We start from the raw sequence: 20,965 nt of genomic DNA, 5'->3' as shown, positions 1-20,965 counted from the left end.
AGTGACTGAAATTACAGGTTTAAGAATGGGATAAAAAAGCTCAAGGCTAAGTATACATAAAAACCACTTGCACAAACTTTGTACAGTGCCAGTGTGTCCCCTTCTTACCCCCCTGGACTGACCAGTGCACTTTAAATTCAGAGGAAGAAAGGAAGTTGCTGTTCAGTGATTAAAACCTCACCTGTATCAGAAACCAGTTTCTGGTGCATGAATCTAGCCTGACCTCAGCTGAGGTTTCTCTGGCTTCTCTTACCTGCATTTGTCTATTTCTATACCAGTTCTTAAAGGTCAGATTATCCTGCATAAGAAGGATGTAACACTTTGCATCCTTGGGGCAGATTTAGCCCCAAGAGAGTTTACTCCTGCCTGCAATCCTGTCCATTCCTCTCCCCCAAATCAAAAACCCACAACCAAAAGCAAAAGCAACAACAAGAAACAAAAACAACCACCCAAAACCCCCAGACCTGTACACTCATCCAAAACAGTCACCACTGGCATTTCTCTGGAGAGCACTTCCCCTTACAGAAATAATACAGAACTGATGGAAAGCCAAGAACAAATTGTCTCAAGGACAGATGAATACCACTGTTTTCCACAATTTCATGATTTAACTTCGTAGTTTGGATTAAATCAGATGCTGGAGGGCTTAAAGTAGTCCCAATACTTAGTAGTTAATCAGCTGGCATCTGTTCATCCTCAGACCTGGATATCCCCTGTAGTTCTGAAGCCAAACTGGGAGCTAGGGCTCTTAACTAGTTGCTGTTGTTCACTTCTGCACAACTTTCCCTTAAACTTGCTGATTTTACTCTGTGCTAGGTGTTTGAAAGCCTAGAAAGTTGGGGACAGACAGAAAACAGCCACTTTCAGTGTTGTGTTGGCACATACTTGTGCTGGTGTAAATGGATGTTTCCACTCCATCAGGAGCAGTGAGGGAGGACAGGCAGAAACTCCTCCTGCTTTGAGAGCAGGCACGTGGAGAGGAAGGTCTGAAGTTTCCTTGCACCCTTGCTTGGGCTGCCCCTGCCACCAAAGAGGCTAAGGCCCTTGCAGGAAGGCAGGCACCTACATTTTGGCTGTATTCTCCATTTTCTAAAAATTTCTTTAAAATTCTCTCTTTTCCTCTCTGCCCTGATATCTTACACTAACAATTTGTTCATTCTCCAGATACCCACATCTTTCCAGCACTTCACTGATCTCTCACTTCTCTGTGCTCCAGCCAATGTGTTGCCCTCCTCAAGCCTCAATTCTTCCAGTATTGATCTGATTTCTCCTCCTTAACTCATTTCTTCTCAAATGCTCTTGGGTTTATGATTTCTACCACTAAAAAAAGGAGTAAATACTGTTAGGTTATATTTCAAGAAAGGGAAATTGATGGAGGTAAGATATCGACTTGGCATTGTAATTAAAGGTCTAGAAACAGGAACTAACATGCCTCCCCTGACAAACAAAAAATACAGACAGTGGACTTCCAACTGGGATCAGGAAAGTTAATTTGATTTTGAAATACAGAAACAGGTAGGTGCAATATTTGCAGAAAGTGAGAACACAATAGCATCTTCACAGATAACAAGGGCTTCCCAGCTATTTCCAGAATGCAGTCCTGAATGAACAACTCCTTGAAGGAACAGTATATCCTCACCCCTGTACGTTCAAATCATTGGGCTTGAGTAGCAAATGCAGGGGAGAACTGCATCTGTCACCAGACACAGCAGTGACTGTCACTGATCAAACGAGGTCAGAGCAGGACACTGTTTTCTACTGATAGAGCTTAACCACAAGGAACAAGGGAAACCAGAGCCTTGCCATTTTGCAGAGTTTTGTGTTGAATCACAGCATGCAGATCTCCCTCACACAAGGCTACAAATACATATTTATTAAAAAGTGACAATAAAGTTTCATTTAAAAACTATTAGAAGAGAATTGACAGGAATTGCCTCTAGAAAGTGATCAGAAGCTTTAAACAGCTGGGAAACCAAAATATGCTCTGTAAACTAAACTCATCTTCACTTGGGACAAGAATGCCTATTTGGATTTTCTACTGCTGATAAGACCAGGATGAGAGCACAGGAATGCACTGAGGGAGGCTTCAGGGAAAGGGCTGGAGCACAGGGATTGCCTAGGAGGTGCAGACTCCCCAGAACACCAGCACAGTGCCCACATCCACCCTTCCACTCTGCCACTGAATCAAACTGAAATTGGGCCCCTCCTGCCCTTTGGAGGCCAGCAGCCACCCTGACACTCAGGTCTCATCTTCCATCACTGGGGAAGAGAAACAAGGTTCCCAGAGCCAGGGTCCCCATTTCCCAGCACAGCATCTCTCTCTGGATTGCTGGCTGTGCCCAAGCCATGTCCTCACATGTCCTTGGTCAGCAGCAGCCCTGAGTGACCAGAGGGGGACACAGCCCTGCCTGGCAGACAGGGAGGGCACAGCTCTGCCCTTCCCCGTTGGCCTGGCCCAGGGCAGCAGGACAATCTCCCACTCTGCAGCCAGAAGCTGTTCCAGGTTGCCCAGGGCTGGGTGTGCCTTTGCCCATCCAGGTCTGCAGGGAGGGTACAGCTGCCCTGCTCTGTCTGGAGCTCTCTGTAGTCACCTCCCAGAACCTGTCAGGGAAGTGGTGCCTTAGCAACAGCAGAGTTTTATTAAAGAAGAGACACATGACATGTAGGAAGAGAATTTAGAGGGATGGTGGGGGAGAGATTATTCAGGGTTTTCCATATTTTGGTATAAGAGAATTTAATTTCCTTGAAGTTACAGCAGTCAATGACAGGCAGAAGTGTGCATGTGGAATACCTCTGGCTGAGCACCAAAATAAAGCATGACTAGACATAGCAAATAACCCATGCAGACTGCAAGGGGTTGTTTAAAAAATAATTATATACTTGTCACTGAAGAAGCTTTTCTATATTTATAATTCCTTTTTCCTCATAGCCTCCTCTGATGGAATTCAGATAGCATGCATGCCATTATGTTAAACAACCAATTCTGGAATACTTCCCTTCTTTCCTCTCTTTTGCAGGCATTAAGGCAGTAGTTACACTCCTTAATGGGCATTATTTTAGGTACAGCTAAGGCCTATGCTTAGTCACTTCATCACTGACTAAAATACAAACTCTGCTCATATGCCATTAAAGAGATGGAAAACAAATCTTTAAATAAGTACTTAGCTTGCTTTTAAAGCAATGTGGTTTCTTTACTATGATAAAGTGATAAAAATACATATGAGATCATAAAGCTCACAGAAATTTGTTGGTGAAGAAGTTTTACAGCTATCTACTTGAACTCATTTGGTTTGAAGCTTACCTTGGTCTAGCATTCTTTGAGTTGCAAACTTTTTATACAAACAGCATGTGATTGAATATAACTAAGCCTTTTTATACATATGTAAAATGGACAAAACAAGATTTTCCCTAAGTAAGGAAATGCTATATATAGAAGGAAATCTGAAGACTTTCAAGTCACAGACTTCAGGAGGTTTGTTAACACCATCCCCAGGGAGGCAGGAGGACAAACAATAAAAAAGCAATTTCCTGCACAGGAACACACAGAAGATCAGAAACACCTAGTAAAGAGAACAAAGAGTGTTGTGCAGAGTGGAAGTCATTTTTCCTGCTGGTTCAACGTTTTTCACTCTGCTAATCCTCATTCCCTGTTACCCTCCATGGGAGCTGCACACATCAGTAGGTAACACAGTTCTAAATGTTTTTAATAGGTGCCACAACCTGAATAAGCCAGAGAAGGTGTAGCCTCCACAACTCTTGAGATGTACAGTGTGGAGTAACAGCTCTGGGGAAGAAAGAATGCAGCAGGGCATGATTGTGCCATCAGAACTGCAGAGCCAGTGGGGACAGAGCAGTCTCTGCCCTCCAGAGCTGCCCCAGGCCCACCATGGCCAGGAAAGTGCAGCCCTGGGCAGTCATTGTTCTGCTGCTGAGGGAAAATCCTGCCTGCTGACCTTCTGCAACTTCTACTCAGCCTGGAGGGTGGCAGACCTGGATTGTGGTAGGAGTTGGTCCACATGCTCTCACTTGATGTTTTCCTTCTCTTTTTAGCAGACACACTACAAAGGAGTTAATATGAACACAAACACACAAAATTGGTATTTAAAGCTACTTTCATTTGGGCTCACAGACACACAGCTTTCATGATGACAAAGGGGAACCAGAAGCTTGTCTACAGCAAATAAAAATTAATCCTGGGGCAGTGCTGCCTGAGCCATTGAAAGCAGGGGGCTGATTGTGCAGTAGCAGATATTTAGGTAGAGCAGACATCACAGAAGAAATGTTAGATGGCTGCACTGAACGGGTTTAGGAAGTGCATGGATGTGTCAGATTTCAACAGATGGATTGCTGATTTGGGGTTGATGTAATTCAGAGCTGTTCTGACAGAGTACTCAGGGACAGACATACAGGGTAACAGAGAATGGCAGCATTTAAAAAGCTTTGCCATGTTTTCACATGCTCATTTGGAAAAAAGATGGAAAGAAAATAAATGTTTCCTTCATAAAAAGAACCCCAAACACATACAGAAAAAAAACAAACAAACAAGAAGGAAAAACAAAAACAAACAAAACCCTACAGTGGCTGGAATCCTTTGTGTGACATCCCATTTAGGTTGGTTCACCAGTAACATTGTATTCATATTAAACCAATTTAGTACATTGTAAAAGGCATCTCTAATCTGTATCTCTTTCAAAATGCACCTTGCAGCAGGTTTCTGTTAAATAACACCTTCCTGAATTTCAAAGCAAATAAAACTGGAAATTTAAGGACACTGTAAAGATACTGGGCTAATTTCTTTGTGCAACCTCCCATATGATAACGTCTCAAAATCTGGTGGATGAAGTACTGGGCTGTCAGCAGGATCTTAATGACAGCCTTAAGCAAGGTTTTCAGTTGTGTCTGTGTCTCCTCCCCTTCCTGGTCTTTGTCTGTTTTTACCTTCACTATTTTTAGATGAGGAATGTCTTTCCTTACACTTGTGCAGTGAGAACCCTGAGATGTTTTATGAAAAGCTTGTAAATACTAATATCAGGGCATGGTCCCTCCTGGCACTTTTATAGGTATATTATCAGAGGGCTTCCTTCCCTGCCAGAGAAAATCTGCACTTCTGCAGGGCACCCATCATCTCAAATGTGAAAGATACATATGCATCAATAAGGACTTCCAGAAGTTTTTATGGAAAAGACTGCAGTTTGTACACTACTTTATCTTAACCAGACTTGACATTTTGTCACATTGATCAGATGACTGAAATTATTTTTTTCAATTATCAGTGCTACTGTGTATCATAAGACAAAGGAATGTTACAAGCAAAAGTAGAAAATTCATATTTTTATCAGCTGAGCTAATGGGAGCACACATTTTTCCCCTCCATTTTCCCATTTGTTTCTGATTCCAACTGTTTTGCTTTCTGGCAGTGAAAATATGCTTGGAATCAAAATAGGCCCCACAATTTGAAGTTAACCTGTGTTGCTTTGTTTTGTTTTTCCCTTTAATATATTCTTTCTGAAATGAGGAAAGCCATTCACCCAGAGAGAATTTACCAGAAAGGGTTTGGCAGCATTAACCTGCTGATGTATTCTCTGATACAAGTCTTTGCAAGGTGGGATCAAGCACAAAAAAAGAAATCCTGATCAAGTGATTGGACAGAAGCTTTGCTGCATGGCCTTTGTACACACCCCATGGGGCAACACTCCATCATCCACGAGAAACCTGCTGTAAGCCACAGGGAAAAGTTCTCCCCCTCACAGAGAGCCACCTCCTTCTTTGCAGTTCTTGCACATGAAGGAGTTGGGGTGGACTTCACAAACATAACCCACCTACACAACCATCTTCCCAAGAGGTGCTTGCTGCCAAGCTCCCTTGTGTGCAGGCCAAGGAACATGGACATTTTCCAGTCCTGTCTGTTAAGGCTTCCCTGCAGGAAGCTGGCTCCCTAGGGTGTGAATTTGTGCTTTAGACCATCTGCCCAAGGCTGCTTCATCTCAGGCAGTGCCTCAGTGCAAGAAACAATAAGTCCTGTTCAAGGTCACAGGGTCTGGTAATCTGACACTGACCCTCAAATTCTACAAAGCCAGGTGAAATCCCACAAACAATCCCCTGGCCTGAAATACAACAAACTCCAGAGTCAGCTCTGGCCAAAACTCAGCTTTTCACTAACAGAGCTCTGAGAGTCACCTTGCCTGTAGAACACACAGGTTAAAGACTTCCTAGTAAGCAGCTGGAGTGGATAATGTTATTTTCATTCCCTCACTTCTCAAGATCAGTTTATTTAACCTAGAAATGAAATCATGGCAGGAGAACATTTTCCACAGTCACACACACTGGAGAATGCTGAGCCCTGTTAATGCACAGAGGGATCAGTGCCTGCTGGGGAGACAAGAGGCACTCAGCAAGTTTGCAGCCAAGGCTTTAGGAAAATCAGAGTTACAACCACTGAGAAGGAACCTTGGTCTTTAGGAACATATCAGACAGCTATCTCTTCTAGCCTGTTAGCCTTATCAGAGAAAGGAATGGATTAGATGTTTGATACAAGTTGGTTTTTTTTTCCTTCAACCCCAGGTTTCCATGGCACTGAAACAATACACAGCAGTTCAAAACTTTAGCTCAGTGATGTAAACAACCATTTTTTACACCAAACCTGACTCACTTTCCATGTGAGCACATAGAATAAACTTTGCCAAAACTCAGTCCCTAACTCCATCTCATTTTAACACTGATAGTCTTTTAGATAAAGCCTCCACTGGTTCTGGAGGGATAATTCCTTCAGTTAATATCTGTGCAGATTGCCCATCCTAACATCAGCCCTGCCAGCTGTGCCTCATTCAGTGATCAGTTACCTAATGACATTGCAGGTGACTTTTAACACAAACATTGCTTGCCAAGGTGTAAATGCACACAGTTCAGTTGCAGAGGCTCATAAAGACAGCTGAAAAAAAAAATTTTAGAAAACATACTGAAATATCCTTATCCTCCAATCTGCAGCAAGCCAAAAATCCATAGATGGCATGGAGCCATGAGATCAGGTGCACCCCATGCTATAGGATCACTTTCAGAACCCATTCTCATCTCCCTGGAGTCACCCCAGACTGATTCCTGCCAGCATCACCTCGGGTCCTGCTGGTCCCTGACTGCTGCAGCAGGCACTGCCCTGGAGCCTGGGCTGGCCCCACCTGCCTGGAAGGCAGTGCTCCTGCAGGAGCCAGGTGCAGCCACCTGCTGTGCCAGCTGGCTTTGGAGGCAGCAAAAGAGCCAGTCCAAATCACCAGCAGATTGTACCTGGTGGTCTTCAATAACATTTATGCTTCCATACCCCACAGCCATCATTGACACCTCCCCCTCTTCACTAACAGCAAAATGGATCACCCATAGGAGTTGTAGATGCCACTTGACTAATGCCTACCAGAAACACTCTGTGAGATAAGTTACAGCTGGGAAAAAAGGAAGGTGGGTTTAATTAAAAATACACCATCTACTCCCAGCCTGCAAACTGATTATACATTGATTTGGAGCTCAGCAGTGCAGTGAGGCCAGGAGACAAATGAATAGCAAGTGTAGCTGCTGAGGAGCAGACACACTTTCTGTCAAACTGGACAATGTAATTTTATACATTAAACATCTGGGGTTTTTATTTTAATCTTGTTAAAACACAGCTATATATAACAGGAAAAAAGAATCTTACTAAAGTAGACCTGTTCTGAAGTGACTTAAGATAGACTAAACAGACCATCTGTCTTGGGAATCTGATTTTTAACCAGAAATAAAAAGGAATGTTAGAACCTATGAGTTATAGTTAGTCCTTATTTCATAGTGCTCTAACTTTGCCCTGGAAAAATGTAAACAGACTGAAGGAGGGGGAGGAAAAAAAGGTTTTCTAAAGTTTTATTGCCTAGAGGGAAGACAAGGGGGAAAGTCATTTTTCCTCTCAGGGAGAGAGCTGCAAAGTCTCTCTGAGCTGTTCAAGAAAAGCACATCAGAGCAAAGTTACTGAAGTGCAATGCACAAACAACACTACTATAACAAAGTGATTGGCATCATGTTAGCATCCTCACCTATGCTGCTACCAGAAATAAACTTAGCAACTTGTCTTGATGATATTTATTTGAATATTAAAGAAGATTCATTGCTCTTCTAGATGAAAATAAAATACCTCAACAGAAAGCAGCTAAAATGATAATAGAAGAGTAATCCCAAGGACCATGTAAACTTGCACTACAAGAAAATACCCTTTCTGGGAACTCCTCTTGAGCATGGACAATGTACTTATTTATACTGATTAATCCAATAGTTTCCTCTCTTTGTTTCAGATTACCAATTAATATCTATGCTTTAAAAAAAGCAACAAACCAACCAACCAACAAAAAAAAAAGCCAAAAACCAAACACAAGAAAAAAGAAAACCACACAACCTAAACAAGCAAAAATCCAAACATTGCCAAACTAGCTTTACTTTTAAAGTCAGAGAGTGAAGAGGTATCTTTTAAACCCATAGTCAGACTGGCTGGTGGAGGTGTTACCACACACAGTGCCAGGGGAATTGACTCCTTGGTGCTTGCAGAACTTTGCCAAACACCCTGCCAGACACCACTAAGAATGCATGAATAAAGAGCTGTAACGTCAGATATTTCCATTTAGCTTCTTTCAGCAAAAACAATGAAAACCTTATAAAAGTAGTTGGATCCATTCTCAGTTCCATGACAATGAAACAAAACTACAGCACCCATGCAGACAGCCCCAGGTTCCTCCTGTACCTGCTGCCAGAGCAGCAAAAAGGAGCACAGAGCCCTACCCTGTGCAGACCTGGGGCACTGTGACAAAGCCACCCTCCCTCACAGAGGTTTTGCCTGCTGGCCCCAGGTACCCTTGGGCAGAGCAGTCCCCAGGTGGGACCAGGGCTCCTTCCAGCCCAGCACACCATGTCTCACAGCAGCAAAACCCCAAACAACAACTGAGTACATTGTGATACCAGCAAAGCAATTTCTCACAACAAACAGCCCCAAGCAAGAGGACAAGGAGCACCCAGGAGCTGCTCACTCACCTTGCAAGTTGTGTGTCCCCTGTTCCAGCCTTCCCCAGCCACCTTCTCCCCCAGCCTTCCCTGCAGGAATAGCCCCCTCCCCTGCCCCTCCCACATTGGAGCCCCAGGTGCAGCTGCTCAGTGCAGCCCTGGCTCTGCTGATGGGGAGCACCTGGAGCCAGGGGGGACAGCACCAATGTGCTTGGGTCAGGGCCCTGTCCCAGGAAGGTGCCACGGCAGAAGGGCTGGCAGGTGCCCCCACTGCCTCCTGACACCCCTGTTCTGCCCTGGGTGCCAGGTGAGTTTGCCACCACAGGCTGAGCCCTGCCTGGCACAGTGGTGGGGCAGACACTGAAGTTCTGAGTCTGTTGTATCTGTGAGGTGCCCCAAGGAAGGAAGGAATGATGAATCTGACTCCATGCTCTCAGGAGGCTTATTTATTATTTTATGATACTATATTATATTAAAGAATGCTAAACTAAACTCTTCTAAAGAATACAGAAAGGATCCTTACAGAAGGCTAAAAAGATAATAATGAAAACTCGTGACTCAGAGTCCCAACACAGCTTGGCCCTGAGTGGCCAATGACTCAAAACACTCACACCAGAAATCCAATGAAACAACCATCTGTAAACAATCTCCAAACACATTCCAAAGGAGCAAATCAGGTAATTATTGTTTTCCTTTTTCTCTGAGGCTTCTCAGCTTCCCAGGAGAGAAATCCTGGGCGAAGGGATTTTCCAGAGGATGTGAATGCCACATGCATCCTGGTGGGGTTGTGCCCCCCAGGTGACCCATGAGACCCCAGCACTTGCATAAAGCTCCTCTCTCCCAGTGCAGCTTTCCCAGCTGCCAGGCTGGGAGTGGCACCACGTGTCTCCCATGGCTGCAGTTCTGTGTGCCTTGGACACATAATCCCAAATGTGGGCACCTGCCTCTTCTGAGTTGGAGCCCTGTTTTTGTCCTACTTTGGTACTTCAAAGTCTGCTTGTTGGTTTTCTGCTTCAGTCATTGCTGTGTTCAGAAGCAGAATATAAATAGGATCAATCTTCCATTTCTTCCAGAATAAAAATTACATCTGCACTATTGACATCATCATATGGCAGCAGCAATCACAGAATAGAGCTACATAGCAAGTCATAAAAAGATGCATCAAATATTAAAGGCGTTTGGTTTTTAATTGGACTTTCAGTGGTCAGACTTTTTTTAATTCTGTCAATAGTTTTGAAAAGCATTGACAGAATTGTCTTGCAGTATAAAGTTGGTTAATACATAAAAGAAGTATCTTCAGATCAGAGTAAGGCAATTTAAGAGCTCAAAATACCTTATTAGGATTATGAGGAAACACATAATTACCTACTACCAATTTGCTACTAATAAAATAGATTTTTGTTTATTGTGAAACACTGAAGCAAGACCTAACCTTGCAGCTTTAGTTTGGTAGAACTCCCATCAAGTGGGGAATTAGTGCTGCTGATGTGTCATCACATGGGAATAGTGCAGGAAATATTTTTCTAATTAAGCCTTACAAGTTATTATTTGGAGTAGCTAGCAGGTATCCTCACCTCTGGGGAGGTTAAATGTTTACCTGTCATCATGCACTGGGAAAAGCACACTGTCAAGAGCCTGAAAGGGACATAGCACTGAAGCAGGGAAATAGAAATTTAAAATTAATTTACTGTCCCACTCGTAGGTTAGTCTAGGTGGAAGTTCTCAATCTGGAAATGATGTTATTTGGGTCTCTGTCTCACATCCTTCACCATATCTTTCATGGTTGCTAAGAAACAGCAGCATTAGAGCAGAGTAATCATTGGTACTTCAGTGTAAATTGTGGTTAATTAGCTGATGTGTGAAGTGGGATCCCTGCCACGAGCAGAAAGAGACACCCTTCACGTTTAAAAGCACAAACCAACACAAGTGACAAGCTGAGGATTCCTTCTCAATCAAAATGTTCAAATGCTAAAACGCTTTGGAAAGTTTACATTTCCTGGAGTGGTTTGTAATACATGGGAAGGATAAAGGAAGCATTATTAGCTCTGTCCCAAAATCTGTCCTTTTGCAGGCCTTAATGAAAATTCTCAGCTTGAGTGTCAGATCTGATGGGTACAAACAAAGATGATGTGATTGGATAAATTAAAACAAAAGGAATTTGTTTTCTGCCATGGATAGCACATACAGCAGGAAAAGGGTTACAGCTTAGGAGAAGGTGGGAAGATGCTACTGGGCTTTTTTAGAAGATTTGAAGGTATAATTTTATGTGGAAGTTATTTGGAGATAGAAATGTTTAAGATACACAAAATAACTGATTATCCTTGTCTTCTGTATTTCTTATTTACCCAAACAAGGGTAAACATCATAGTCTTGAACAGAAATCAGTCTTGGCTGTGGCATTTGCCAGGGAATTTTCTAATTAGTGCCATTGTTGTACATAGCTGCAGTCAAACAATCTTGTCATTTGATTTCCAAACAGGAGTGAAAATTTGATATTTCATTAGGAAAGAACAATGAACAAGTGCCTGATACTTGAAGTTCAGGGCAGATCTGTCATTTTCTTTCTAACAAATTTGAGATAGCAGTGAGATTGCTTTTAGCTAAGTCAAGTAAGAGAATTTTAAATACCTCAGAAACTGATTGCTGTGAAAGCATTTATTTGGTACAATTTTAGATAATATAAAATTTTCTTAAGTTCTACTTGGAGAGGAAAAGAATATTTTGCTTCAGTCTCTTTTCCCATTTCTTTTCCAAATATGGATATTATGGAGAGACATTTCTAAGACAAGTGCAATGAACTTCTCAGTTCTTACTGAGCAGAGCCTCTGGCAGACTATCTAGGGGCCAAGTGTTTGCATTAATAACCATCTCAATCTATGCTCTGTTAGACAGCCTTCATTTTAGCAGCTATTTTTAAGAGCCAAAATGCTTTGTGTGATGGTTTATTAAGCAGGATATACACTGCAAACAAAAAGATATTTGTGTTCATTATGCTTTGGGAGCCTTCAAATTACAAAAATGTAGAAAATATGTTTTAGATCTTTATATGTTAAAAATGTCTATTTTTGTGTGTGTTGCAATTTCCAGACTAGGATTCAAAAGTTATTACTCTGATTGTTTCTAAAGCTTCTATTTTCCTTCCTCTCCCTGATGGTAGAAAGATTCATACATCTTGTAACAAATCAATGTTTATTTCATTTTGCTACTGATTGGGATGTCAGAGGGCTTTTAAGATGTATTGTAAATAAATAGTTTGAGTGAGACCACATTGGCTGTGCCCCAGAGGAGAAGCTGTGGTAATTTTTGGAGCAGCCCAGTGCTATTTTGGACATCAGCTGAACAACCAGCTGTTGTCACTGGGGCAGAAAGAGGTTAAAGCAGGGGTGGATGCAGCCAGGAGCACATAGTGAAATGAGTGAACTGAGCAGAACTGGGGTTGGAAGTAGGATAAAACTTCCCTTTCTCCCACTCTTTCATCTGTTGATCCCAGCTCAGACTGTGACATTCATATGGGTACAAAAGATCCCCATAAGATGCACTTCAATAAGGAGCTAAAGAATGTCTGTAGCCAGGGGCTTGTGTTGGTCTTCAGCAATTTGGAGAGCTCTGCAGGGATTCTTTTATGTGTCTTATTGCCCTAAGATAACACAGTACTGAGAAAATCTTCAATTCTAGCAGTGAAAGATTGTCCATGGTGGATCATGGCTGGTAAGGTTTCACAGAAGCTTGCTGGCTTGTGACAATACAGTTTTCAGAAGCATGTGGACATTCCACAGAAATCTGTTTCAGCCACTGTGTTGGAAGTCCATCAGTATTTCAGTGTTTTGTTACTCTTTGAATGTCGTTGTGAAAATGTGGTGAGACATGGAACTCATTGGGATGGGGAGTTTTGTTGCCAATTCCCAAATGTAATGCATCATTTGATTGCAGGGGATGTTACTTGAGGGACTGGCAGCCCTACCTGGGCCTAGCAGAGTGGGTTTGCATTTCTTTAATGGGACTAGGCTGTGAGTAAAGCTAACCATGAGCTGGAGTAGCTCATCTTTAGTAAGGACAAACTCACCCACAGTCCTGGGAGTGCTCTTTGCTGATGCCTCACAGACCACCTCTCTTCTGGCTTGCTCGTCAGGACTGGCTGTGCAATGTGAAAGAAAAGCAGGGATGTTCTGCACATGGTCAGGAGCCCTGCCTGGGCACATCACTCACTGCCTGAATCCTGTCAGCAGAAGACATTCTCAGCCATTGGGTGTCTCCCACACAGAGATGGTTGCAGCATCAATACAGCTGGTACTGATGTGCCCAGAAAGCTTGGGCTCCTGAAATCAACCCAAAAAAGTCTTTATTGAAAACAGTAGACAGGTCTGTAAGTGCCAACCCCTTAAGGGACAGCAGCATGGCAGGGCAATTCCACTCTGTGGGAAGGAGAGTGTGTCTCAAGGCCTGCTCCAGCTGTAGGACTGCTGCATGTTGTTCCTGGGATGCTCTTGGAAAGGCTGGTGGAGATGCAGACATGTGACAAACAGATTTGGCTTCCCAAATCCTCTGGCTGAATCCCCTGAGTGTGGCAGGGGCAGCACTGGGCTCTGTTGCAGCATCTGAGCTGTCCCAGCAGAAAGGGAGGAGCTGGCAGGACCTGCAGACACTGGGCAAGGACTGCACTCCTGCAGTCCCAGTGGCAGGCTCTGGCAGATCTCTGTGCCCCAGTGTTTCAGCTTTCAAAGGAAGCTTTTGGAAAAAGGCTATGGAACAGCCACTCAGTTTCCACTTGACAGAAAGCAGCAGTTCAGTCCCAATAACTGCAGATTCTTTTTAGAGAACAACCCTAGAAATGAATCAGTAAAAGGCACAGCACAAAACAGGCTGCTGTTTCAACTGGCAACTGCAGAATGCACTTGTGTTGGGCTATTTCTGTCTTCCTCATACAAGAATAATTTCCATTATTTTAAATCATTTTTCCAAGTTGCACAAGCTGGTTTCATTTTCCAGCACTAATCGAGGAGAAACCTTTATTTAAATCATGTAAACCATCATGAGTGAGTAGGTGAACCTGTAACAGAGCTAAATAAATATGCCAGATACCCAAACGAGTTTGTTATCTAAAAAATAAAAATAAAAAACCTATTCTGATTAAGTCTTTGAGTGGCAAACTTCCAATCCCAGCAATAAAGGCAGGCCCTATGTACTCTGGAGCTGACATATTTCTTCAGCATAGAACAAAGTGGGCTCTGCAGCAATGATGATACAGCCAGCTATGGGGAGGAGTAAGCACTCCCAAGGAATAAGCACTCAATAGTCTCCTGCAGTGTTTCCAGTGTTCTATTTAATTTTGCAGATTATGTAACTTTTTTTCAGTTTGGAGTGCTTACAGTAAATTTAGGCTTATAAAGACTTGACTAGGTTTTCACAATTACCTTTTGCTCAGACATTTTGGAAAAAGCTCATGGGCTGCTGTGGTCTGGGTATATCCTCCAGGTCTACAGTCCAGGACTCAGCCTGGATATAAAGATGTAACCTTCTATAATATGCTTCACCCAGGAAATAAACCAGTGGAGAATTGGGGAATTTTTCCTCTATCAAGACCTGGTACCAGTGTGATACCACACGTGAGCAGTGGTGCATGACATCCCTGTACACATCTGAGCTTCATCCAATGCAAGGAGGAAGGGAATACTTCAGGGCTTAGTGGGTTTTTTTGTCCAGCATTTTCCTTTTTAATTAATTTGTTCTTTACTTCCCCTCTAATAAATTAGACATCATGGACTTTCATCTGTCTCTTTGTCTAGCCTGAACTGCACAGGCACAGCCATGGAAGTCAATGCTTTCAGCTCTGCACTCTTTACTCAGGTTTTTTAACACAGTCATTATCAAAGACTGAGCATAACAAATATAAACAAGCTATCTGAAGTTAAAAGCTTTGAAGGTTTGTATAACTACTGGTTCTAAATAAAAGCAAGCACTGAAGCACCAGCAGCAGCACTTCTATGGACAAGAAAGACACCTTTCATGTGGGGAGTACCTACAGAGACTCCCCCTGCTCCCCAGCACATGAAAGGAGAGCAAAGAGGAGACGTGTGAGACTTCACTTGCACGAGGTTCATACATTGTCTGTTTGAATCATCAAAAACAGCAGCAAGAACACAGGACACTGAGAAGTTAAAAAAGAAAAAAAACAAACAGCTCAGCCTGATTTAATTGGAAAGCATCACTTGGCTGGCTTCTTCAGTAATTGTTGGAAGCCATCCCAACTCTTTATATATTTAGAAGTGATACAATTCAACTCGTAAATAATTTTTTAATAAGCGACAGTGCTCCCTAAGTATGTGACTTAACCCTTCAATGTGTATGAGAAATAGGGTTGTTCCTTTCATGCTTCACACATTTAGAAGGTTTTATGATAACAATAATTCTTCTGTTGTGCATTTTAGAAATAGGATATCACAATAAATGCATTCACTGTCCTATGAAATGACAAAGGCTTTGGACAGCAGGTAACAATAACAACAGAAACAGTAATACCATGCTGAAACAATTAGTATTACCAGTCCTGTGGTGTCACAGAGATGAAATTATCATTAGGGAGATCTACATAAGTGTATGCAAGATTGGATTTGATTAAAAGGCAGTCTTTGCACTGCAAAATCTACAAAATCTAGTGGTGCTGCGTTGTCACTGAGAATGAAAAACTCCCTGAAAAAAATGTAGATTAGATAGATAGATAGATAGATAGATAGATAGATAGATAGATAGATAGATAGATAGATAGATATTCTGGGGTTTTTGGTTTGTTTTGATGGTTTTGTTTGGGATTTTTTTCCAAAATCACACCAAGTCTACAATAACCAAGGTCAGTATTATCAGCTCTCTCAGAAGAGGACTGAGCTGGATTCCCAATTGCATGGGGGAACAATTCACTTTTTCAGCCAAAATCAGTGCAGCAAGGCTAACTCAAATGGCAGATTCAAGAAGAAAGGGCTGAAAACCTGGGAGATTGACAGGAAATTACTAGGGGTTTTAGAAAAAATACATGCACTTCCAACAATATTTTAGCCAGCCAACATTTTCTGTCAAAATAGCCTAAGAATTCCATTTTATATGAATGCTGGAGACGGTCTGTAACTTGTGATTTTTCCCTGTTCTCAACTGCATAAGTAGAAAAAGTTGTAGTATTTGTCCAGTCTTAAGTCTCATTAGGTGCAGAGTGGGTATTGTTCTTCAGTCAGCCTATTAAAAAGAAATCTGATGAGGGAGTGCTCCCTCTCTGGGTGTGGAACTGGAGCAGTGTGCCAGCACTGGCTGGAATTGTGCTGGTGCACACCAGAGGATTTAGCTTATTTTAAAGACAAGCAAATCTTTTCAGAGTCTGAATCTGTACCTAGGGCCAGAGGGTATAGGAAAGACCACAAATTATTTTTGATTCAGGGGTTATGTTTATCTATGACTTCAGTGCAAATTTCAGCCATGCTGTGACTCATCTTTGGGATATTATTCAATATAGCTATTAAACATTAGATTGCATGAACAGGGTCACCTTAGAACTGGCAAAAATTAAGGACATATTTGGAAAGATATGAGGAAGGGGGGAAATCAATTTTTTTTTATTCAATTTCCCAGTAAGGTCTGCTCATTTACCTGAGAGCAAACCCTATAAAATGACAAAGCTATTTACATTTGAAAGTTTAGGCAGCGCTTGGCTGTGAAATCCCTGGCTGCTAGGGAGGCGTTTTCATTAGTTTCAACTGGCTTTGGGTTTAAAAAAAGTAACAAATAGTGCTGAAAATCAGCAAGGTGCCAAGGCTGGCAACAGGGAGTGCCCTGAGCCTGCAGCCCTTCCAATCAGGGTACTGCTGAAAAGCTCTGTTCTCAGAGCTGTTCTGGCAATGGAGAGCCAAACGTCTTTTCATTCACTTCTTCCCACTCCAGTGCCTTAGCCAGCACTGACTGAGGAGAAAAGGCTCCTTCTGGCTGCTGTTCAAGGGATAAGGATTTTATATTTCTGTGTGGGGGTGGCTTTGCTGGTGTGACCAACCCCTCACAGACTGTCGTAGGACCTCTAAAGGTCCACCTGCACACAAAGGTCCCCAGAGGATCCCTTTGTTCCACTTACACTGAGAGTGCTCAGTTCATTTCTGCACATCTCAGTCAGGGAAAGCAGCCCCAGCAGCTTTACTCTCTGCAGCTCATTCATGGGAGTGCTGCAATGTGACACTGCAAACTCTGCAAGGAATCAGAGGAAACCTTTTGCATGGAATCTTTTAAAGGTCCCCAGTAAACCTTTGAAGATGGAAGTCCATTTTCCTTCCTGACAAAGAAAGATTTCACCAGCAGGACTGGAAGAACAGACTGTGGTTATAGTTGCCCATATTTAACCAAAATACTGTAATTAGCCACGTGATAAAAGTGACAGCCAAGAAATGGCATAGAACTAAGAGTTTCAGAGATCTCACAAATCAGTAGAGTTTGGTGGAATTAGCCTGTTATATTTCAAAACTTTAAAGCATCCACTGCACACGTCTCTCCATTCCTGTCTCTGAAGGTGTTTTTTTCCTTTACTGCTTTACTGACCTATGCCTGTGGTCTCTTCACTTCTGAAGCAAAGATAATGCCATTAAAAGTCACTCCTAAATGTAGCCATTGACATAAATAATTTATATCCCCATATTCCAGATGATTTCTATTATTTTGTGGTGAGAAAAAAACAAAGGGTGAGGAAAGAGCAGACGCAGTAAGATTTTAGCTTGTTCTCTGAGAAGTTGTCTAAGTGAAAAATAAACATGACTAAAAGAAAGCAGAAAATAATCCTTCTCTTCATTTGCAGATTCAGTCCCCAGTGGAGAGGGTGAGAGCTTGAGTGTGAGACAGACATATTTTATAAATTCAAGACATTTATTCAGACTGGAGCCACTGTGCAGTGCAGGGTTATGCTCTGGTAGCTGTGGGAACTCAGAAGGATAACACCAAATATCTTGTACCAAAAAAGGTCCTGAGAAAGGTGGTGAAGTGCACCCAAAAACATATAATGGTTGATTGGGATATGTCCCCTTTAATCAGTGAGTTCCCTCTAAAAGAATGAGGAAAGAGGACCTGCTGGGGGTTAAATCAGGTTAGGATGAGAAGTGGTTGAGTCAAACCCAAGTGCATCATGGAAAGAGAAAGCTGTGTGTCATCCCAAGTGACATCATCCTTTTACCTGGCCACTTCAGGCCATTGTCACTTACATCAGTAAAGACTTTCTTTCAGGAAACTCTGACTATAGCAAAATAATTCTTATCTATGTAAAAGGATGTAGAATGGAGTCCTAAATCTTGTTCAGGTGCAACTTTTGTGAAGAAAAAAAGGCAAGTATTTTCTTTAAACATTTTGTTTCTGTAGCTTATCTGAGCAGATAATTTGTTCTTACTACAACATCTTGGCCATATATTTCAATTTTTGTCAATTTTTCTTTGGAAAGAAAATGAAGGGGAAAGCTGCCTCCAAATGCATATAGTTTCATTGATTGTAAAATAAAGAACTTTTATGGCTAAATGTAAAATAAGAAAGCAATTAAATTGTATTAGAAGAAGCCATTACAGGAATGCCCAAACTAAGACATCCAAGTGTACACTTTTAGAATATTGGAATGTGCTACATTCTTTTTATAATGTTGGACCAAGCTTTATTCTGGGACAAAGCAGATTTCTGTACAATTGTCAAGCATCTCTAGAACCTTACAAACCATACCCATCAGATTATTAAGGAGATTTATCAGGTTCATCTGACCAGTTTCCAAAGCAGTATCATTATTATAACCAGCTTGAGTAAGAACTCAGAGCTGCCCTGAACAAACCGTGGCACATCATCACATTTACAGACTTGTGTTCAGAGCATTAATGGTCTCACTTAACCAAAAGTCACTGGATACAAATCCCCTCTTCAGCTGCTGTCTTAGGATGGATCCTTTGTGTGAGCTCCAAGAAGGAATTGCATCAGCCAGCCACGAGCATGACCATGGCACCAGAACACACACAATGGCAGCTGACTTTCTTCTTTTTACCCCACTCTTTCCATTTGTCAGAAATCTTGCAATCTCCAAAGCTGCTTGGATTTATAGGCTGTCTCTCACTAGACAAGAGACAGGGTTCTGGTATCTGGAGTTTTGCTTCTTTGATAAAAGCTTTCCACAAGCAATTTGGTGTATATTAAATTCAAATAAATGTCCACTGAAGCACCATTACACCCCCACCACTGGGCTGAACTGAATGAGAGCTCACACAGTGGGGAGTCTGAGAGGCTCTCTGGGATGCCCATTTGCCATGAGAAAATGCAGTTTTATCACAGACATATTTTGCATTGGTTGTTAAGCAAGCCAAAAAGCCAAAGCTTCTGCATGGACTTTCTCTGGAAGCATGAGAATATTTGGGGAGAAAATACTGAAAAGTGGCAAAACACCTTCTGGCTTTAGGCTTGGAGAAAGGACAGACAGCTGACTGAAGGGGAGGTACTGCTCCTGAAACAATCCCTGAGAGCCCTGTGGGCAGGGAGGGAGCAGTGCTGCCAGGAGCTGAAGAAATGCAGAGGAGCAAAGGCAGCCCTGAAGAGCTCTGTGCCAGGGGCACCTCAGCAACAGCATCAGGCCCAGAGGAAGAGATTGCTGCAAAAGAAACTATTTGAATAGACTTGGGTGGTGGAAAGGGGGGAAAAAACCCTAAAAAAGAAAAGCAGGCTAGCTCTCTTTGGCAGCAAACCCAGCTCACTGAGGTGAGGGTTAAATTGCTGCTCAATTATTTGCCAGGGGAAGCTTCAGCTATGCTGAAGTGTAGGGCTTAACAGCATGAGACTAGGAGCTCAGATTAGCTTGGGTTAAAAGGAAATAAGAATAAACAAAGGGGCTCCTCTGCCAGACCTTTCCTGTTGAATATGTAATGTGTGATGTCTCCATGCAGAGGAGTGCAAACATTCTCTCTTTTGGATTAAAGCATCCTGGGAAACTTCATTAAATTAATCATGGCTGCTAGTAAAAGTTAAACAATTATTTTAAAGTATCATTCAGCTTGATGATAGGGTTTATTGAAGTGTTCCTGCCAGCAGTTTACTCCTCATGAGCAACACCTATATTCAGAGCTCAAACACTGGATCATCACTCTCTAGGCTTTTTGGTGCAAACCCATAGGAATCTCAAGATTATTGTGGTTTATGAAATAATAGCAATGAATTACACCAATACAGTCATTCCTTTGTGAGGCCCCTATCTCCATTTAAAAGCATAGAAATGTCTCATTTGATCAAAGGCTCTCTGCTCTCTGCTCATTCCTTGTGTACTCAGATGTGAATGTCCCTGGGCTATGCTATGGCAACAGCTGGAGCACAGGCAGGAGCTGCAGACAGACCTTGGTGCAGGAAAATCCAGAGCCTACAGAAGCAGGAGCATGGGACTCTCATTTCTCTAGCCAAGTGTGGGACAGGGGTTGCTGGACCCCCTCACCAAAGGGGCTTGGGCCAGGTATGAGAACTGGGCTCCAAGCAATCTGGCCCATCCCTGGCTGACAAAGACCCCTCTGGGGATGGCCCATCTGCAGCAGGACATGCCAGAAGTGCTCAAACCCCCTTCATGGAAGGAATTAACACTTTCCTGTGTTGTGTAAGAAGTTGAATGGGAAATATAGGATCGGGAAAAATCCGATTTTTTCCCACAGGACTGATGAGAGCAGACCAAGAATTTGGATTTTGTCACATTTCTCCAGGCAGAAAGAGCACTGAGCCCAGTGTCCTTGGGCAGGACTAAGAAAGGCAGGATTAATTTTCTAGGAAAGAAGGATTTACCAAGTCCTACAAAGCAGCAAGAGAAAAGTAAGCAGCATTTTCCCTCAGGTGGCTGCTGGTCTATCTGAGAAAGTTCCACAGGGTGTTCAGCCTTTGAATACCTTGTCAATCCCAGGATAACATGGTAACATGGCTCTAAACTCACCTTTGGAAACTTTCAAGG

General features: G+C 42.5%; 1 protein-coding gene across 1 annotated transcript in view; it reads left to right on the top strand.

Annotated features, from left to right (window-relative positions):
- TNFAIP8L3 (TNF alpha induced protein 8 like 3) overlaps positions 1 to 20,965 on the top strand; it is a 44,867-nt gene that overhangs the window by 7,575 nt on the left and 16,327 nt on the right. The gene's annotated exons all lie outside the window — the stretch shown is intronic.

The sequence above is a fragment of the Haemorhous mexicanus genome, chromosome 13 (assembly GCF_027477595.1).
Source record: "Haemorhous mexicanus isolate bHaeMex1 chromosome 13, bHaeMex1.pri, whole genome shotgun sequence".
Classification (NCBI taxonomy): domain Eukaryota; kingdom Metazoa; phylum Chordata; class Aves; order Passeriformes; family Fringillidae; genus Haemorhous; species Haemorhous mexicanus.
The sequence above is the reverse complement of the archived record's forward strand: the minus strand, read 5'-3'. Positions and strand labels throughout refer to the sequence as shown.